The following is a 23,523-nucleotide window of genomic DNA, read 5'->3' on the forward strand; positions in this document are numbered from 1 at the left end:
CACACCTATCCTTGGCTAGTTTCTCCCATTCCTCTTTACAGCACCTCTCAAGTTCCATCAGGTTAGATGGGAAGCGTCGGTACACAGCCATTTTAAGATCTCTCCAGAGATGTTCAATCAGATTCAAGTCTGGGCTCTGGCTGGGCCACTCAAGGACATTCACAGAGTTGTCCTGAAGCCACTCCTTTGATATCTTGGCTGTGTGCTTAGGGTCGTTGTCCTGCTGAAAGATGAACCGTCGCCCCTGTCTGAGGTCAAGATAGCTCTGGAGCAGGTTTTCATCCAGGATGTCTCTGTACATTGCTGCAGTCATCTTTCCCTTTATCCTGATTAGTCTCCCAGTTCCTGCCGCTGAAAAACATCCCCACAGCATGATGCTACCACCACCATGCTTCACTGTAGGTATGGTATTGGCCTGGTGATGAGCGGTGCCTGGTTTCCTCAAAACGTGACGCCTGGCATTCACACCAAAGAGTTCAATCTTTGTCTCATCAAACCAGAGGATTTTGTTTCTCATGGTCTGAGAGTCCTTCAGGTGCCTTTTGGCAAACTCCAGGCGGTCTGTCATGTGCCTTTTACTAAGGAGTGGCTTCCATCTGGCCACTCTACCACACAGGCCTGATTGGTGGGTTGTTACAGAGATGGTTGTCCTTCTGGAAGGTTCTCCTCTCTCCACAGAGGACCTCTGGAGCTCTGACAGAGTGACCATCGGGTTCTTGGTCACCTCCCTGACTAAGGCCCTTCTCCCCCGATCGCTCAGTTTAGATGGCCAGCCAGCTCTACGAAGAGTCCTGGTGGTTTCGAACTTCTTCCACTTATGGATGATGGAGGCCACTGTGCTCATTGGGATCTTCAAGCAGCAGAAATGTTTCTGTAACCTTCCCCAGATTTGTGCCTCGAGACAATCGGAGGTCTACAGACAATTCCTTTGACTTCATGCTTGGTTTGTGCTCTGACATGAACTGTCAACTGTGGGACCTTATATAGACAGGTGTGTGCCATTCCAAATCATGTCCAATCAACTGAATTTACCACAGGTGGACTCCAGTTAAGGTGCAGAAACATCTCAAGGATGTTCAGGGGAAACAGGATGCACCTGAGCTCAATTTTGAGCTTCATGGCAAAGGCTGTGAATACTTATGTACACGTGCTTTCTCAATTTTTTTATTTTTAATAAAGTTGCAAAAATCTCAAGTAAACTTTCTTCATGTTGTCATTATGGGGTGTTGTGTGTAGAATTCTGAGGAAAAAAATTTATTTGATCCATTTTGGTATAAGGCTGTAAAATAACAAAATGTGGAAAAAGTGATGCACTGTGAATACTTTCTGGATGCACTGTAAATATTAAGCAATTTTAAATAATATTTATAATATTAAAGGTTAGCTTTCTTTACTAAATAAATACATTGTAAAAGGGATGACAATTTAGCATTTTTTACTTTTAAAGAAATGCACAAAATATGATCATTTGCTGTTTCAACTTTAATCGATTTTTTTAGTTATATTTTTGAAAAGCAGAACATTAGAGTGGCATACTACTCAGTCAAGTAAATAACAATAACATTTATTGTTATACTACATTTTTGTACAAATAATGTAGCTTAAAGTGCTTTACAAGATGTGAAAGAGAAAGTTACAAGAAAAGAAAAAAATAAGATTAGGTAAGAATGATAATGAATATGTAACAAAAGAAAAACAACAAAATAGAAATTAATTAATATGATCTTTTAAAACATAGATATAATGAGTAGAACAGCAGTGTCCTAATATGCAATATCAGGATGGAAAGCAAAGGAAAGAAAAACGTCAGTTTGAAAAACAAAATCCGTAGGAGTTCCCAGGCAAAAAGTCCTGCAATGGGCATTCTACCAAAAATAAATGTGCTTAAGTCATTCCTCATTGTTTAAAAGCTTTCTACCAGTAGATGTGATGCAGTTGGTCATGTTAACTGCTGTGGCACTCACTCCAGCATTACAGGTGGTTGCACAGTGCCTTGGTCAGGTGGTGGCATAAAATGCTACTATTGAAGAACCAGGAAAAGAAAGCAGTGAAAAATAGAAATTAGCATAGAATGCAAATCCCTGAAACATATGATAACTTTATGTCTATTGTAAAATAAACAAGAGGAGACAGAAAAAGGTTTGGGGTAGCCACCTCACATACTTAAAAGTTGGTTGACGAAACTTGAGTCCAAAACAGATCTGGGATACACTGGGAAAGATGACTGATATATAACTGACTGACAGGAAGAGGCAGGTTTGGAAGCGGATATGATGTCACAGGGAGGTAGGTCCTGAGAGAACAGAGGTGGAAGTGATGTATAGGGAGGCAGGTTTTGAGAGACCAGAGGTAGAAACGACGTTTGTAGAAAAAAGGTTCTAAGAGACCAGAGGTGGAAGTGATGCTTTTATGAGGCAGATTCTTCTGATGGTGTGCAGAGTGAAAGAGGAGAAACAGTTAGAGTACAGGGTCATCCTCCCGTCCAGTGGAGAAACACATTTATTTGAGGCCTTACATGGTTTCCCATATGCACGATTGTGAGACTATACAGCCTATAAAGAGTACAACTAAAATGTAGCTATGAAAAACCCAAATTAAAAAATTGGGTTTCTAGCAGTTTTTTTTCAAATGTTCCACATTATTATCCTGGTGCATCTCTAATGGTAAGGTATTTCAGAATTTTGGGGTACAATGGCAAAAGGCTGCCTCACCACTTCTTTTAAGCTTGGCTCTTGGAATTATAATCAGAAGATCAAAGGTTATGACTTACAGTGTAGGGGGACAATGATTCCAAATTATAGGAAGGGGCAAGATTATGTAATGCTTTATACCCCATTCGTAGTATTTTAAAATCAGTTCTAAATGACAAGGGTAACCAATGTAACAATGCTAAAACTGGTTAGATGTGCTCAGATTTTCTTTTTGTGGGTAAGATTCTTGCTGCTGCATTTTGCATTAATTGCAGCTGACGGATTTCTTTCTTATGGTAGACCAGTTAGAAGTGCAATACAGTAATCTAGTAGACTAAAAATAAAAACGTTAATAAATTTCTCAGCATCTTGCGGCATTATAAGAGTCTAACTTTTGCAATGTTCATTAAGTGAAAATATGCAGTCTTGGTAATATGGTTTCTGTGTGACTTAAAATTTAGGTCAGAGTCCATGATTATTACAATTTAATTCTTTACATCCACCTTGACCTTTAATTCTAAGGAATCAGGTTTATTTCTAGAACCTTCAATATTTATATTTTTGCCAACCACTAAGATTTCTGTTTTACCCTTTTATAGTTTGAAAGTTTGATAGTTTCATTTGGAAATACTAGAAAGACATTGGAACAGAGAGCCAAGAGCATCAAGATCATCAGTTGCTACTGATAAACAGAGCTGTGTGTCATCTGCATGACTGGGTTCAGTTCATCTTGTATTCTGAAACAATCTGGCCTAAAGCAAAAAGAAAAAACTGTACACCATTCTGGAGCAGCTGCTATACTTGCAGTATGATCATGTTTTGAACAGTAATGCAACCACAGAGCAATTTTGACTCAGGTTTGGTTTTGGGCTATAGTGGCCACTGTGAAATTTGTACTTTGTTCCGGATTAGGCATAATTTTCTTCCCACAGTTCAAAAGTGTGACATCACTCAGCTTCATTGGTGTGGCTGCAACTAAAGATGTCAAAGGTAGGCCTGGTGTGTCATCAGTGGGTGCTTCTGTCTACTGTTGGTTACACTTCAAATTCCTTTGACCGGCATGAGCAGCCGCTGAAGGTGGATGTATTTTAAATGGACACATTTTAAATGATATGCAATTGTTTCATGATGAGGCAAAAAAGAGCGAGCAATAAATAAACATCTGTGTTGAAAGATTCTTCAAATAAGATAATGAATTATCTTTATGTCCTGCCTCTTTGGACATACACCACAGTCTCCAGTTTTTGACAACTAATTAAATCCAATGATAGTTAATGCTTCAAGATACTACAAATTGTCAAAATGTGAAACACACTGTTGTCCATCTTCATGATAGTTAAAACATGTATAAGCTGAAAAGAAGAAGAAAATGTACTAATGTTAAAAATACCATTTAAAGCTACACCTACCCATAATAAGTGCTCAGACAACATTCCTTTCACAGCATGGCCTCCCTGAGCTCATTCCTGAGATCACAGGCCTGCACTTCCACAAGCAGCAAAGCAACTCCATTAGCTCAAGTGACTAATCGGGCTTCTGACGGTGTATTTTATTTGCAGTAGTCTTGTTCTATTTGAAATCCATTACACTAGCATGTTTAACAGGTACAAAACTGTGATCTCTTTTGAACCAAAGAAAACATAAAGGTGGGATCCACAATGAGAAAACAGATTTAATTTTAGGTAATTTTCAATGTCATGTTTCCACAATTGGATAGATAAATAAATCAAGTCAAGTTGGGGAGCATGCATGGGTACAGTGAGTTGCCGCACCCACCACATGACGAAACAGCTTGGGATCTTGGTTGGCAACCCCCCAGGCAGACACACGGTCCAGTTCTACCCTCCGAAAATGATTTTCTATCTGCTGCAGCCAAGTGTTACGTGGGTGACCCCTTGGCCTGGTCCAGCCACTTGGGTCCCGAACAAAGAGGATCCTATGAGCTGGATCACCCTACGGGAATTGTGCCACATGGCCGTACTGCCGTAATTGACACTCCCTCACAATGCAGGTAATGTGCCTCATTCGGGACTCCATAATCAACAGATCATTCGACACAAAGTCTAACCAGTGATACACAAGGATTATCTGGAGAGAAAACGTACAGAAGAAGTCCAGTCTTCATCTGAGGTCACTGAATAGCGTCCATGTCTCGCAACCATATATCAAGACAGGAAGCACCAGGACTCTAAAGACTAGGACATTCGTCCTTTTGAATAGATATTGGGAGCTCCACACTTCCCTTTCCAGCGACCTAGTGACCCTCCAAGCTCATAGGAAGAGTCACCAGAGACATGATTGTCACTGCCAAGGTAAGTAAACCTTTCGACAAGGTTAACACTCTCTCCGCAGACAGACACACTGCTGATGGCTATGACTAAGAGGTCATTAAAGGCCTGGATCTTGGTTTTTTATCCAGGACACTTACAAGCCCAGACACTCAGACTCCTCGCTCAGTCTCTTGAGAGCGCCAATCAGAGCCTCCATAGACTCCACAAAGATCACAGCATCGTCAGCAAAGTCAAGATCAGTGAATTTTTCTTCACCAACAGATGCCCCACAGCTGCTGGACCCCACGACCTAAACAGATAAACAAAATGCCATAGCTACATTAGGCCACGACACTCAAGACCGTTGTGTGCCCTTAAATAGTGTGATTAATTTCCACACTACTTGTCCTATAAAATGGACAGCAATATTCCACCCATCACTGGGAGCCAACCTGTATTACTTGTGTTATTTTCCTGGCAGCCCCACATGTCTTCACATGTTTTCCCCTTGTGATCACCTTGGTTGCTTACCCTCTGATAACAGCAGGAGGGTGTCATAATTTATGATTATCTCCTGCCTCCAAGCTACCTGGGGAATCATGAGGACCTCCTCTCTCTCTCTCTCTCTCACACTAAGATGTTTAAATACTATTTCACAATGGCCACCCTTCCTATAAGCCTATATCCACTTCTTGGTTATATTTACCCACTCTGTCATATACAGTTCCTTTTCATTTGTGAGTGTGGATTTTGTGTTTACTTTAATGAGAAATGAAGTACCAATTTACTGCTGGAGTCACTGGGGGTCACAAGAGGGTGCTGCAGGGAGACAAGCTCCCTGTTATAATGGATGGGTGATCCAGAAGGACTTCACTCAGGCAATTGCCCTGGTACTGGAAGTACTCCTGGGTCTGTAATAAAAGGGACTGTATCCAGGCAAGTCGGAGCTGGGAGGTAGTGGAGCAATGCTTGAGTAGAGAAGGGTAGTGCGGTAGAAAGAAAGTATTGTGGAGAGAAAACCTGTGTTTTGTGATTATGTGACATATTTGAGGCGATTTGATTAATAAATCTACCTTTATTTGAACTCAAGACTGTGTTTGTGATTTTGTAGGGATTTGGGCTTGCTGATGCCCCAGTATCCGTCACAATATATATATATATATATATATATATATATATATATATATATATATATACTGTATATGTATATATATATATATTGTAATATGAAAGAAATGACTCCAACAAAATCAAAAACAGTTGGGTAATTGCCCTGTATAATGTCCAGTGGACTTGATGAAAAGTAGTTGAGAATTTGATCAAAAAACCAAAGCATTTGACAATATACAGCACTGATATTTTATATTGAATATTTATACAAAATGGCAACAGGATGTGTTATGGCAGGAAATGAAATGACGTCAAAACTGTAGGACGGAAATGACGTCATTAGTGCAAGACCGGAAGGGACATCATCTGTGTGGGACTGAAAGTGACATCATCTTCTGGAGTCAGAAACGGAAATGAAGTTGAACGGCCATTTTGAGAACCCGGAAATGATGGAAGTAAGTGAATGAGATCGTTATTTTTCTTCTTTGGGTCTGGTGAGAGAGAGAGGCGTTAGTACCCAAAATCAACCCTTCATCTCGTGACAGATCACTAACCTTAGGGCTTGTTGACTGCCTCGTAAGTGCACATGTGTGACAATATATATATATATACATATAAATATGTATATATATATATATATACATTATATACAGTATAGTATATATGTGTATACACAGTATATGTATTCATATATATATATATACTTATATATAATTTGATACTATCCATATGTATGGTGTTCGCATCAATACCCCATATGTATGGTGTTTGCGTCAATACCATATGTATGGTATTCGCATCAATACCTCGACTCAATACGAGTTAGAACCATGCAATGGGACTCTGCATATGTAGTTAGAACATAACGTGGCAAACGCGGATGCAGTATTGCATGATTGGCTAAAAATGTTTAAATGTTTCAGTGACACGGCTGGATGGCCGAGTATAGTAAGTCGGTGTTGATTCAAGCACATAACAGTAAGTTCAGTTGGTTTTTGGAACGTTGCTTTGGTGAGGCGTACTTTCCAGGACTAACATCATCAACTGACTTAAACCCTTCGACAGCTCCGTAACCGTGAGTAATTTAGAATGTATCGCTATTTGCTTGGTACATCGAAATCTTTCTTTGGGCTGTTCAGTTTTGGCATCCGTCCTTCTGACATCTATTGGCAAACTGATTAATGATGGCTGGGTATTAACAACAGTCATTGTTTAAATTTTAGCCGATCTCAGATCTAAAATGACCACGCCAATATAATTATTACTCCGACTCTGATTAGAGTTGCAAAATACGGCTTGTTTTGAAAATCAAATGAGGTGCGCCAAAGAGCTGAGTTCACGTCTCGCAGCCCCGTTTAAACAGGAAGCTCTTCATTACATTTGCCGAAAAGTTATAATTTAAGCACAAATCAGTGCCATGATAACAAAATAATTTCAAGGACTTAAAAAAACAAATAATTCTTTGCAGAGAAAGTATGGATTTCACAAATGTAGAATTTGTAACCCAAATCGATTGGGCTCCCAGTCACTAGTATACAGCATATATATATACGTGCAATCGCATGGGAACTAGTAGGAGTATTTGCATGTGTTGGTATTCCTAAAGAAGTCCTAACGGATCAAGGAACACCATTTACCTCGGAGACATTCAGGGAAACGGCCAAGTTACTGAAAATAAAGCACTTAAAGACCACGGTGTATCATCCTCAAACCGACGGTCTAGTGGAGAGGTTTAATCAGATTCTCAAGCAGATGCTTCGCAAGGTGGTCAGCGGGGATGGGAGGAATTGGGATCAACTCCTCCCCCTCGTTCTCTTTGTGTATTGGGAAGTCTCCCAAGCCTCTACGGGGTTCTCTCCTTTTGAATTGTTATATGGACGACAACCCCGAGGTATATTGGATAATTTGAAAGAAGGCTGGGAAGGAGAGGCTCTTCCCTCTACAAATATTTTGGAATATATCGCACAGTTACGCGATAGATTTGAGAAAATTTAACCTATTTTAAAAAGTCATAAGTAAGAGGCACAAGCAGCAGAGGCCCGTTATTACAATTGTGGCACGACACTGCGAGAATTCCAGCCGGGGGATTGTGTCATGTTATTAATTCCCACCTCTCATTCTAAATTACTCGCCTATTGGCAAGGCCTTTGTGAGTTCCTTATGAAAGGTCCTTATGAAATTAAGGAGAGAAAAGGATTGGTCGACTATTTGGTGAAACAACCCAATCGTAGACCAACTGAGTGGGTTTATCATGTGAACTTGCTGAAGCCTTGGAAGGAGAGGGAACCAGATCCCTCCTCCGCTTAGCCCTGCTCATTCTTTGCTCACATAGACACCCTTAATTTTGGCGAGGAATTAACTTATAGACAAAGATGGGAGCTGGAATCAACTATCCTGTCCGTCTCAGAAGTGGTGAGTGAAAAACGCGGAAGAACCTCTCTGATTGCGCACAACATAGTGACTGAACCAGGGGTTATAGTCCGAGAGCACCCTTATAACTTCCTGAGGCAAAGAAAGCAGAAGTGGAGCTGGAAATCAAGCGGATGCTGGAACTAGGAGTGAGTGAGGAAAGTTATAGTCCCTGGTCCAGCCCAATTGTCTTGGTTAGTAAGCCTGACAGCAGTTGGAGGTTTTGCAATGACTTCCGTCAGCTTAACCAGGTCTCCCTTTTTGATGCTTATCCCATGCCTCGCGTGGATGACATCCTCGAGAGACTTGGACAAGCTGAATTTTTGACCACACTTGACATGACATAAGGGTACTGGCAGATTACTTTAACGGACTCCGCGAAGGTTAAGACCACATTCAGTACTCCTAGCGGACACTGGCAGTATCGTGTTCTTCCATTCGGGTTACACGGGGCTCCTGTGACTTTCCAACATCTGGTGGACAAAGTGCTCCAACCCCATAATGCGTATAGTACTGCCTATCTGGATGACGTCGTCTTCTATTCCAGCACATGGAAGGAACACGTACAGCAGGTCACTGCGGTATTGCGGACACTAGGAGAATCCGGGTTTCGTATTAATCCCAAGAAATGTTTCTTTGGATTGAAAGAAGCTAAATATTTGGCCTACCTGGTGGGTCGGGGTACTGTGAAACCAGTGTTCAAAAATAGATGGCATTGTTAAATGGTCCCGTCCGAGAACGAAGAGGCAGGTCCAAGTTTTTCTCAGGTTGGCCGGGTACTACCGCCGGTTTATACCTAGGTTTTCAGAGAGAGCGGTGCCCTTGACTGATCTTACAAAGAAGAGGGCTCCTAATCATGTGGTATGGACTGACAAGTCGGACGCTGCATTGAGTGACTTAAAACAGGCTCTTACGTCAGCACCAATATTTAAAGCTCCTAATTTTTCTCTCTCTTTTATTGTCCAGATGGATACTTCGGACACAGGCCTGGATGCCGTGCTGAGCCAAAGCGTCGATGGTGTTGAACACCCCATCATGTACCTGAGCCGGAAACTGTTGGATCGAGAGACCAGGTATGTAGCGGTGGAAAGAGAAGCCCTTGCGATCAAATGGGCAATTATGCAGTTGAGGTACTACCTCTTGGGCCGGGAGTTCACTCTAGTGATGGATCATGCTCCTTTACAGTGGATGGCCCTTCACAAGGAGTCGAATTCACAGGTCACTAGGTGGTTTCTTGACCTTCAACCTTACAAGTTTTTGCTTATTCATCATATGGGTTCTTTCCATGCCAACGCTGATGCTCTCTCTCGTGCCCATGACCTCTCGGTGCAGGACGCCCCCCGACCCGATGGGTCTGGGCTCGGGGGGGCCTTGTCACACACGTGCGAGTAGGAGGCAGCTAAAGGGCTCGACTAATTGTAATAAAACATCCGACCGGGGGCGGCAGAGTGCGCTGACTGTCTTTCTCAGTTCCCTACAGACCTTTCCCGGAAAATCCTGCAAGGTTCCGGCACCTCTGAAGACATCACTTCCGAAGCCGGCCCCTTTGATGACGTCACTTCTGAAGCCGACTCCTTTGATGATGTCACTTCTGGTTTCGAGCCCTTTGATGACATCAGTTCCTCTCAAGACCTTTAAAGTCTCAATCTTAGGCTACTATAGCCAGTTCTGTTTTGGACTCTGTGATATGCACATCGTGTATTTGATTCAAGAAAACCCTTTTGCAGCTGGGAAAAAACAATATACGGGTGGCTGCCCCAAACCTTTATAATGTCTTGGACTCATTTTTATGACAATACATAAACATGATAAACTGAGAACGCTTTGAGTTAGATAAATGAAATTAGGCATATGGATGTTGTATCAAAATGTTTCTTATCAACTTTTGGGCAACATACGTCAACCAGAAGTGGTACTTTACCTGTACACATTTCAAAATTTTTCAAATAAACTGGTACATAGTTTAAATAAACAATTAATTAATATTTTGTATTTACATCATCATTAGTTGGCAGTAGATGATTTTAAATTATTGCAGTAGAAATGACAACACTAGCCAAAAAGTGAAATCTCTTTGCTGTGAACAAAGTCTCACAAGAATAATGAGAATACAAAATAGTGCAGGCATGACATCACAAAAGAAACAATAAAAATAACAATATTTTTTACCTGTTAAAAATGAAAAATGAGGCAAATAATTTTGCAGGTCAAAAACTTCCAGCCATAACAGTATTGCTATGTATCAACAACAATAAAAAAGAAAAGAAAAAACAGAGAATACATGTATAAATGTGAGAGTTCACAAGCAATAATACTGTCTACATTCCAAATCATAAAAATTATTGTTGGCTTCTAGCATTGTGTATTTCTATTTACAGGATATCAAAAGCTTTACCTTTATTGTTCTTTATCATTGAAATGCCTAAAGAAAAACCAAAAATATACTAATTTTTGAGGAAGCCCTTCCCAATATAAACACTGCCCATATAAAACAGGCTATGGTATGTATCAACTTAAGGTTAGGTGTTAGGCATTTGGGATTTGTTTTTGTCATTTTAAATTATTTTTTATATTTCTTTGTTTGTTCTATTATGTGTAAATATGTACTGTATCTTTAAATGTGCCTCTATTCCTTGAGCTTTGTGGGGGGATCCCATGAGGTGGGGCCTCGCTGACATCACTGCTCCTGAGCCTCCCCTCTAGCAGTTTTAGCCCAGAAGAAAGGAGCTCAGGCAATGTTTCACTGAAGAATATTTGGAGTCATTTTGTTTTATGGTTTTTGTTGGTTCTTTAAACTTTGTGCTAATTTTTTTTTTTTATTTCATATTTGGATTTTGTATTGGGACTTGTACACCTTAGGACTGCCTTTCAGGCAACATTTTTTGTTCTTTTGAGTACCTTCTGTTATGGCTATGTGAATTCGTCAATGCTTTTCAATAGGAGATTTTGACACTTAAAAAATTTTGCACGGCGTCAACTGTTTGAGATATTTCAATGGAAATGAAGCTGTCTCACTAAATTTCATTGAAGAATAAGTGTGCCACATTTCAACAAAATTGGTCCACAGGAGCTGAGTTTTTTCATCCGGACAGACCGACATGGCTATCGCAATAGGTCCTTTGCACATTACATTCAAATGCACCTAAAAAAGAGGCTGTACTCTATATCCCTGTGACCCTACATTTGCACGATAGACATATGCGCACCGACAAAATAGCGCCGATTAAAACGTGCTGTCAAAATCGCCCCGACAAAATCGCAAAAGTTTCATTAAATATGAATTACTAGTTTAAAGCATATATAATAACTAGCAAAATATCTTCGCTTCGCAGCAGAGTAGTGTGTTAAAGAAGTAATGAAAAAGAAAAGGAAACATTTTACTAATAACGTAACATGATTGATAATGTAATTGTGTTGTCATTGTCATGAGTGTTGTTGTATATATATATACATATTTTATATATATATACATTGTGAACTGGGACACACACAGAAAGACATCATAAGTTCACCACACACCCTTTATTTTGCAAATATTTACAGTCAGTGCACTTCCCAGTGCCTCCAGCACCGTTCCCCCAAATGTCCAGGCCTCACTGTCTCTGTGCCTTTCTCTTGGCCGCCTCCTGTCCTCTCTCCAGCTCTGTCCTATTCCACCCGACATCCACTTCTGACTGGAGGGAGGCGGCCCCTTAAATGGGAACCCGGATGGGCTCCAGCTGCTTCCCGGCCATCAGTCCTAGCCACACCCCAGTGTGGCGGAAATGCCAGCTGCGCACCCGGAAGCCGTCCAGGTGTCCCCTGTCGTCTTCCCCCCAGCACTTCCTGGTATGGTGGAAGTGCTGGGCTCCAGGGTTCCTCAGGCACCTGGGAGCCGCCTGGCGGTGGCCACGGGCCCCTACAGGGTTGAGCTTCCAAGCCCTGTACCCGAGGCCCCCAATATAACCAGGACGGACGCCCCCTCGCGGTCTGGAGGAGGCACAAGCCCTCCTCTGGTCCTCCTGGGCGTCCCGGCCGGGGACCACAACATATACTGTACATACATATATACAGATATATATACACATACAAATATATACATATATATACATATATATAGATAGATATATATATACACATATATATATATATATATATATCTATACTAATAAAAGGCAAAGCCCTCACTCACTCACTCACTCACTCACTCACTCACTCACTCACTCATCACTAATTCTCCAACTTCCGTGTAGGTAGAAGGCTGAAATTTGGCAGGCTCATTCCTTACAGCTTACTTACAAAAGTTGGGCAGGTTTCATTTCGAAATTCTACGCCTAATGGTCATAACTGGAAGGTATTTTTCTCCATTAACTGTAATGGAGTTGAGCTGCAATGACATGGGGGCGGAGTTTCGTGTGACATCATCACGCCTCCCACGTAATCACGTGAACTGACTGTCAACGCAGTGCGTAGAAAACCAGGAAGACCTCCAAAAAGCGCTTAAGAAAACATGCATTATATAATTGAGAAGGCAGCGAAACAATAAGAAGCGAGCGAGTGACATATACTACCATATTCATGAATGTTGCTACCTCGGAAAGAAAGCAAGGTGTAAACCTAAACTTTAAATTAAGTTCATAGACAGGCTACGCTGGCGTTTCACATGCCCACAGGTAATGCGGGATACAAGTTTAATGAGAGGACGAGGATATAAACGAGTTTTGATCACTTTGTAACTAAGTTAAAATTGCAGGTGAAGGGGTGTGCTTATGCAAATTCCGAGACTGTGTTTGTGGGGGATTGACAGTTAAGGCGGGTGGGGGAGTCACGTCATCATCACCCCTCCCATTTACCTCATTTTGCTCTGAGCTGAGCTTCGCGGCTAACGCCGTCTTCCGAAGCAACTTCGTCACACTGCCACCAAATACTCACAGAAAAATCCACAAGTTAATACACACTCTGTCTCTAGAGTTTCTTCACACTGAATCCTCCAGGCACTACTTAAAAAGGTTACGTTGACAATCGTGTTGCGGTATTTTTAAAATCTTTCCTTTTCTTAGCACAAGCACAGCTGAGAAGCTTCGATGCATGTGCTCCATAACGCGTTAAAAAATAATGCATTTAATCACACTTTGCATTACAAGCAAAGGGAGCTTTTGTCAATGCATGATTTCCTGGTACACCGATTACATTGATCAGCACACCCGATTCATTTTACCCTCGCACCACCTTAGTTTGAGAAGAAGTATGAAAAATATGAGGTTAACACAGAAAAACAGATCACCAATTCAAGCTTTATGAATAATCGATTCGCCATCAATAATTTTTTTGGTAAAGCCATCCTCCTTCCATTTTATAATTTTTCCGCCACTAGCCATGATTAAATGAACGGTAACAAAGTAAGAGCAAGCGAAGGTGACTTATTTAGGCAGGAATATATATGACAGCAACACTCATGACAATGTCAATCATGTTACGTTATTATTAAAAGGTTTCCTTTTCTTTTTATTACTTCTTTAACACACTACTTCTCCGCTGCAGGTAGGTATTTTGCTATATATATAATATATGAATTACCTCCAAAGAGCGCTGAGACTTTTGATATCATGAACGTGTGTACAAAACTGGGTCTCCTGCCCAGCAAAAGTCGAGCAGCCAGCGCGTGCATAGCTGTGCCGGCCTTTGAGACGCTGACTGCGCTTCTGCCTTAAGTCAAAGTGAGCACTTTTAATTTTTTTCTTCCTCCCCCTGCGCTATAGCCCAGACAAGTGCAAACACGGGACCCCTTTTATACACCACGGCAAAATAATATTAAGGCGATTCACACTTTCTTTTGCACGTATACGATTATGAGGTCCTCAACTCGGATTATGAAGATACGCACAGGAGTGAAGGACTGACAGTGCCATCACAGCCGATTAATGGCAGGGACGTCTCACCAGTCTACACAAGACCCACCGCGACTGTCCCTAAAAGGCGATCATAACGTCAGCGAACACATCTCTATATACTATATAAAAGAAAAAGGCAACTTTCCTTTCTTTACACCTTTTTTCCTTTTATCCCAAACCAAAGCCTTTCTCTCTTAACACTGCAGAGGACACAAAACTAATTTTCTTTAATTGCCGGTAAGGCACATTACCAGAGGCACAAATTTGAACGTTCACATAGAAAATGTAATTTCTATACCACAGCCGTCGTGTAGCGCCTTTCAAAAGGGATCTACTACCGAGAGATGATTTTAGCTGCTGTTAGTTACTTACCTGTTGTGTTACACAGTCTTTAAAATGTAGTTTACCCGCAACCACTCCAGTAGTGCTCAATGTACCTCCATCCATCCATTTTCTAACCCGCTGAATCCGAATACAGGGTCACGGGGGTCTGCTGGAGCCAATCCCAGCCAACACAGGGCACAAGGCAGGAACCAATCCTGGGCAGGGTGCCAACCCACCGCAGCTCAATGTACCTGTACTTCTTAAAACGTTAATGTTTTACTTTTTAATAACTTATAGACTATATTTTATTATTTTTCCCTTGCACTATGTGACCAAAGCTATACACACACATATAGACACATACAAACATACACACAAGTATATGTATGTGTATATATGTATGTATGTATGTGTATATATATATATATATACACACACACACATACATACATACACACATATATATAATTTGTGTGTGTGTATGTATGTGTGTGTATATATGATGTAGATAGGTATATATGTGTGTGTATATATATATGTGTGTGTGTGTATGTATGTATGTATGTATGTATGTGTGTGTGTGTGTGTGTGTATATGACAGCAGCAATCCAAGCTGTGAGAAAACAGTAAAAAGGAGGCGTGTCAGACGTCATGGTACATTTTCTGATGCAGCTAGACGAAAATAACTTTGTGAGGAAAGAGAAAGAAAAGGAAACATTTTGAAAATAACGTAACATGATTGTCAATGTAATTGTTTTGTCACTGTTATGAGTGTCGCTGTGATATATATATATAGCAAAATAGCGCGCTTATAGCGATGTCATGTGTTAAAGAAGTTATGAAAAAGAAAAGGAAACATTTTAAAAATAACGTAACATGATTGTGAATGTAATAGTTTTGTGACCGTTATGAGTGTTGCTGTCATCAAGGATTTGATTATAATTTCTTTCAAATCAGGTTCGTATATGGACAGTTTGCACAAAACCACGCTTTTATCAAGGCTTCCGTCGGGTAGTCTTTTGAAATGAAATTTGCCTCCGATCAGTCTTAGGAACGCGCTTTGTATCCATTATTCATAAAGCTTCAATTGGTGATCTGTCTTTCTGCGTTAACCGCATATTATTTAATACGTCTCAAACCAAGGGGATGTGAGGGTAAAATGAATCAGGAAGCGTGCGTACATACTTAGCGCACCCCCTGTCGGGAATCGAACCTCAGACATCAGTGCTAGAGGCGAAGTCTCTACCATTGCGCCACGGCATGTGGTTTGTCTATTTGAGAGTATGTAGATCGGGGTATATATATACATATATATATATATATATATATATATATATATACCAGCGTTTCGCAGCGGAGAAGTAGTGTGTTAAAGAAGTTATGAAAAATAAAAGGGAACATTTTAAAAATAACATAACATGATTGCCAATATATAGTAATTGTTTTGTGAGTGTTATGAGTGTTGCTGTCATCAAGGATTTGATTATTATTATTTCTTTCAATCAGGTTCGTATTTGTAGGATGTGTTGTGTTCAAGTTACATTCCGTGTTTGTCAATCGTTGTAAAGATAACAGGTTTCATTCATCGACTCATTTTTTACTGCATCAATAAACAGCTCGTCTTTCTTCTTTATCTCAGACGTGACACACTGCATGCACGGGTTTTTTACACTGTCTTCCTTTAGCGGGACATTGACTTTTTCCACCGTGTGCTTTGTTTCCGCAGTAGCTGCACTTATGAATATGTTTGTATGTATCACACGCTTCATATTTTTTTGCTGCCTTCTCAATTGTGTAATTTGGTTTTTGTTTAGCACTCTTCGGAACTGTTGCTTTGTGTCTGTGCACTGCGTCATTTCATGTGAGCCTCTCGGTGTACATGCATCGAAGGTTCACAGCTGTGCTGGTGCCATCTCATGCGATGTCCACGGCTGTATTTAATGTTAGCTAAGACCCGCACTTAAAAGTTTCTCTCAGTTTTAGCTGAGTTTGTGCCAAACACCACCTTGACCATCTCATCTTCCTCTGCATAAGCACAGTCCTTCACCCATGAATATTTAGCGGCAGTGTTTCTATTGGATTGCCACTGATGGACGGCCTTAGATGGGCAGGCACTAAATTACGTGGGAGGCGTAACTCCGCCTCCCACAGGCATCGAGCAGAAGTCTATTATAGTATATGGACAAAAAAGTAGGTTCCAGTTATGACCATTACGCGTAGAATTTCGAAATGAAAACTGCCCAACTTTTGTAAGTAAGCTGTAAGGAATGAACCTGCCAAATTTCAGCCTTCTACCTACATGGGAAGTTGGAGAATTAGTGATGAGTCAGTGAGTCAGTGAGTGAGTGAGTCAGTGAGGGCTTTGCCTTTTATTAGTTAGATGTCAATATTATGAGACGCGGCATGCCATCAGCACGGCACGCAGATAGTCCTTAAGATCACGCCCTGCATATGTAGGAAGAATTGCACCACTCTCTTGGCCTCTCTCATGATTTTGTCGTGGCGATTTTGTCGGCGCGCATTTGTTGAAAACCAGTTAGCAAGTTTGTCGCCGCTCATTTGTCGGTCACGGTTTTGTCGAGGCGCATATGTCTATCACACTTTTGTCGGTGAACCCTATATCCCTGCTCACAATTAGAAGAGCTGTTTAGTCTCAAACACATAACAGAAAACAGCTTCATGAAAACATGTAAACTGTATCTCAAAAACAGTGTAGCTAACTGCATACAAGGGTGTTTAAATACAGAATAAAATTTATGATAACCACTTGTACAAAGCAGTGTCAAGTTGTCCAAAAGGATAAGCTAGGGAAAAAGGCAGCATTATTTTTAAAAAGATGTAAGAAAATGGGCTTTTGCTAAAACAAAAGCTCCATGGTGAGAATTGTAATTACGGATGCATAGAGCCTGTTTCACGGTGCATTCCATGTGTAAAAATTGCTCATATGAAGGACTTAGCAAAAAAGTGTTAAAATATAACCATCGTCAGTACAGTATGTCTTTCGATAAATAAAATCTATTTTATTGCTCTGTATTCTGCTTATACATTCCAAATCACAATGGGTATTTAAGAATACTAATATACTAATTTAACTTTTGTTTTTCTGATATAACTAAATTGTACCTTTCAGTGGGTACTTTTTTGAGTAGCTTCTATATTAGATGCTTAGGTACATTTTTGTCAACATAGTAATACTCCTGTTTCCACCTAAAAACGTACTAGATCAACCAAATGTCATTAAGTCCATATAAAGAAAATATGCATAATTTTTGAGAATCTCTGGGAATTTTCCCAAAAATGAAATTTTTTCAAAATTGTTCTTCATGGATTGAAAATGAGCTTTTTTATTAAATGTTTTTGTGTTTAATAGATGTTGCATACTGTGGTCATAAAAGTATAGGACTTCCCATAAACATTTTTTGCATAGTTAGGTGACTGTAAAAACAATAAATCACTTTTCTGGCATACTGTACAAAGCAACAATGTTCAGAATGTGACTAAACTGAAGTTTCCTTGTTATATTTTAACCACAAAAAGCATGAGAATAAAATTTGCTGGAGTTAGTTTATTAACTTCAGAATAAAAATGTAAAACATATAATATTTATATATTTTTTTGGATGTATAAAAAATTAAGATCATGAGGAAACTCACACTGTGCTTTGTAAAAAAAGGTTTTATTTTCCTGCTTAACATTCATATATTTATACTCATATGCATTTGCAAAAGATATTTAGAATACTTTCTTCATTGAATATAAGACAGAAATCACGTGCACATTGTTACTGCATGTGATGTGGTACAGTCAGGTGAAAAGCTTATAATCCTGATTTATACATATTTTGAGTTTACCACTACAGGTGATGGAAATGCACATTTGAAAAACTTAATACTGTTTTTACTCGTGTACCATGCGACCCTGTGTAAGATGCGCACCCTAATTTTTACAAAGAAAATTTCAAAAATTGCTTTGCCCCTTGTATGACGTGTGTTGTGATTGTATAGGAAGCGTTTAGAGAGAGAGAGAGCGCGAGAGAGAGAGAAAGAGCGAGCAAGTGAGTGAGATAGAGAGAGAGAGAGAGCGAGCAAGCCCAAGCAGAAGAAGTAAACATTACAGAATTACATTTCCTCGTGTATGACTTGCACCTGTTTTTCTAATGCTAATTTTCGGGAAAAAATGTGCGCGTGGTACATGCATAAATATGGTAACTTAAGACCCCATTTATTGATTCGGAAAAAAGCATTGTAAAAACTTTTTAGCATTAAGCACTTTTACATTTTTGGCAAATGTTCAATCATAAATTTAGAATTTTAAGTTGTTGGCTTAGTTTCAGTCAAAAAACTAAAAATTCTGTTTAAGTCAGTCTCTCTGAAAGCAAACCATGTCTTCATACATTTAAGGCTTTTTAGCATGAACTTCTTAAATTGAAAATAACTGCCTAAATATGGTATATATTCACTGAGAGGTAATTTCATGTATGAATGTTTTAATTAACAATAAATAAAAACTATTCCTTATATATATTGTAGAAGTTGATTAATAACAAAAATGATAAAAGGTAAATGAAAAATTGTATACAAAATAAACATAAGAGTGGCCTAAAATATAAAAAATATGCATGCAATAGCTTTATGTTCTATTCAGGGACTTGGTTGTAGTCTTTTTACTTTGTTTATTTAGTTCATTAAAGAGATGAAAATTATTTTTTTGTCTATTATGTATTCTTGTAAGATTAAATCAAAAATAAGAAGTCATGTCATTTAATTTTCTAACCTGTTAATCCAGACCAGGGTCACAGAGGGTGCTGGAGCCTATCCCAGATAGATTAGGGTGCAAGGCAGGGCCAGTCCATCGCAGGGTGAAAACACACACACCCTCATACCAAACACCCACTTTTTAGTGTTGCCAGTTCACTCAACCTGCATATCTGGGGACTATGGGAGGTAACCAGAGTATCCGGAAGAAACCCACTTAGACGTAGGGAGAACATACAAGGTCCTTGGAGTGGTCCTGGGATGCAACTTTGTTCTCCTTACTGTGAAGCAGCAGTTGCTACCATTCTGCCACACCCAAAATACATTATGACAGAATGTAATTACATGTAATAGTAAAGTGCATACAATGCATGTTTTTAACAGTATTTTACAATATCATGTACTGTAGTTAAATAAAGAGCCCAGATAGGCTTGCTAAGGTGGCTGTAAATGCTTTCACAGACACTAGAATCCAACCTCAAAGTATGTAAAAACTGCAACAAAATTGATAGTTGTTGGTTGTCTGTGGTTAATTGTACTTCATATTCTTTAACATTTTTGAAAGAGGCACTAAAATGTCTGGCTGCAATGGTGTTGATCATTATGGATGCCAGTTCAATGTGTAGCTTGGCTAACACATTATCGTGTCAGAGAAATATTAAATTATAATCTATAAATAGTGCAGCTGTTTTAGTGTAATGGAAACAATAAATACATGTTTATCGGTTGTATGCATAACAGTTTACAGGGCAACCATCGTGGAATCTGCTTTCCTTTTCCATTCATTTCTAGGTAAGTTACCGTAGATCCCGGAATACAGGCCGACCCGGTATATTAGCCGAACCCCTTCTCTACCTACTAAATTACATGTATTTGCCGATGACCGGTATTTAAGCCGACCCCCTTCTCCAAGCAAAATTTTCTAAATTTCCTTAAAAGTGTCTCTTCGGGTATATTTATAATGTTTATCGGCGAGAATTTGAGACTGCCGGCATTTTTGATATATAATATAATGAGCATTATTTACCAAAACACCAATAATTTTTCTAATGTACTAACTAAAAAGTTATAAAAAGTGCCTAGCCTACTTCGATTAAGTTAGGAGCATGGCGGCGTGCATGGTCGCAGCGCTCAGGGCTCTCCTTTTCAGTGCACTTTTTTGTTGTTTTTGTACTTTTTTTTTTGTCCTTGTTTGTGCACGATCAGTTTGGCGAATATCTACTACACCATTCAGAACCTTATAGACATCGTTGTCCAGAGCCAGACATCTATTTCAAGTGTTTTTCATCACACGCACAATATCCCTGACAACATAGCGAGACCAGCGGGCTCTCCGTGGATTGTTGTCGGGTCTAGGAGACGACACAGACGGCGGAGGGAAAGAAAGCAGAAGCGGGGCCGCAGATCCGGCGTTATGCTAAGGCTATAAAACAACCATACAAGCCCTATACAGAACTTTTTTCTGCACTGAAGGAGCTGCTTTTAATCTCATTGTAGATGCGTATAGTGACAATAAAAGGCATTCTATTCTAGAAACAATTTCATACTGTACTCACCATTTAATTTGACATCTTTGGGCTGCAGGAAGGGAGGAGATATTTCCACACAATGTCCATCTTCGTTTCGATTGCGATCGCTTTCTTTTACCTTCTCTTCCTTCCTTAGCAATTATGTGTCTTGACTGCATGGTCTTAATGAATTATATATATACTGTAGGTAAATCACTGCAATGACGGAAATTACATCCACAAACACATGTATCTGGGCTCCGACTGACGCTACTAACGCTCTCGGTTGTTTGTTTACAATCGTGCAAGCGGATACACGTGGCCGCATCTGTTGATCGTAAATCAAAACAAAAAATTTCATTTTAAACTTCCCGATAATTTATTATAAATTTTATTAATAAAATCAACAACTAAAACACTTTTTTGAATAAATTCTTTATTTAATTTAAAGTACCGGCATGCAAAGTTACTTCTTCATCTGAAAGATGGCTCTGTGGTTTCGTCATTATTTACTTCCGTATTCATTGACAAAACCGGCATTGCGCTGGAAATCTTGAATCTGAAACGATACTCGTTGTATAAACCAACCCCCAAATTCCAAGCCAAAAATCTAGGACGAAATTCTCGGCTTATATAACGGGATCTACGGTAAATGATTTTACGTTTATTGCTTGCATTTTTTACTTTTACAATTGTAAAGATTATTTAACTTGACATGTATCACTTCAAGTAGCATGGGAATTGAATTGACATAGCAGAGATTCTCGCAAGCCTATGATGTGACTTCATGTTTCTACCACACACACAGCTCTGTTGGGAATTCAATAACTTATCTTGTGGGGATCTGTTTTGACATTTCCCATTGCTCATGGGAAACAGCTAAAAGACCTACAAAATGGTAATTATACGCTAGACCAGGGGGCATGTGCTAACTGTCTCTTTCAGTCTCTTGCAGACCATTCTCGGGAAATCCTACATGATTCTGGCATTGACAATGACGTCACTTCCGGTCAAGAAAATGTTGATTCCAAGTTCCAGGCATCAACAATGACATCATTTCCTGTTTTATCAGCTAAAACCACCATCTTGTCTCCATGCAAACAGTTCTATGCACATCGTGCTACAGAGTGGGCCATTTATATGGATACACCTTAATAAAATGGGAATGGTTGGTGATATTAACTTCCTGTTTGTGGCACATTAGTATATATGAGGGGGGAAACTTTTCAAGATGGGTGGTGACCATGGTGGCCATTTTGAAGTCGGCCATTTTGGATTCAACTTTTGTTTTTTCAATAGGAAGAGGGTCATGTGACACATCAAACTTATTGGGAATATCACAAGAAAAACAATGGTGTGCTTGGTTTTAACATAACTTTATTCTTTCATGAGTTATTTACAAGTTTCTCTTTGTTTACAGCCATTGACATGTCGCAGAGGTTAACACATGAGGAGGGATAGAAATTGTGTTGATGTCTGGTGAACGCAGTAACCGGGTCATTGCAGCAGATTTCAATGCAAGACACCCTACGAGACCACCCATCTCCCATGCTACAGTTAGCAAACTGCTTGCAAAGTTTTGTGAAACTGGTTCAGTGTTGGATTTGCCAAAATGTGGACGCATGAAAACTGTCACTAATGAAGAAACATCAGTGGCTATCCTAGCTTCATTCAGCAAGAGCCCAATAGTCAAACATCCCTTCGGCGGATATTAGCTACTCACAAATAGCACCCTTACAAACTCCAGCTACTGCAGCATCTCAACGAGGATGACCCAGATCGGCGCACTGAATTTGCAGAATGGGCAAAACAAAAATTGGAACAAGATTTTGTTCAGTGATGAGGCAAACTTTTATGTGAATGGTGAAGTTAACAAACAAAACCACCGCTATTGGTCTGACACTAACCCACATTGGATAGATCCCTCCAAGACTGTTGGAACAAAAAAATGGTATGGTGTTGTATATTGGGTACAAAGATAGTGGGGCCATTCTTCATCAATGGAAACCTCAAGGCCACTGGATATGCGAAATTGCTACATGATGATGTGTTTCCCTCTTTATGCACTGAAGCTGGCACGTTCCCTGAGTTTTTCCAGCAAAATGGTGCACCACCACATTATGGGTGTCAGGTCCGAGCATTCCTAGATGAACAGTTTCCTGGAAAGTGGATTGGTCGTCGTGGGCCAGTTGAATGGCCCCCAAGGTCTCCCGATCTGACCCCCTTAGACTTTTATCTTTGGGGTCATCTGAAGGCACTTGTCTATGCTGTGAAGATACGAGATGTGCAGCACCTGAAACTACGGATACTGGAAGCCTGTGCTAGCATTTCTCTTGCGGTGTTGCTATCAGTGTGTGAAGAGTGGGAGAAGAGGGTTGCATTGACAATCCAACACAATGGGCAGCACATTGAACACATTTTATAAATGGTCAGAAACTTGTAAATAACTCATGAAAGAATAAAGTTACGTAAAAACCAAGCACACCATTGTTTTTCTTGTGAAATTCCCAATAAGTCTGATGTGTCACATGACCCTCTTCCTATTGAAAAAACAAAAGTTGGATCCAAAATGGCCGACTTCAAAATGG

The sequence above is a fragment of the Polypterus senegalus genome, chromosome 4, assembly GCF_016835505.1.
Source record: "Polypterus senegalus isolate Bchr_013 chromosome 4, ASM1683550v1, whole genome shotgun sequence".
Classification (NCBI taxonomy): Eukaryota; Metazoa; Chordata; class Cladistia; order Polypteriformes; family Polypteridae; genus Polypterus; species Polypterus senegalus.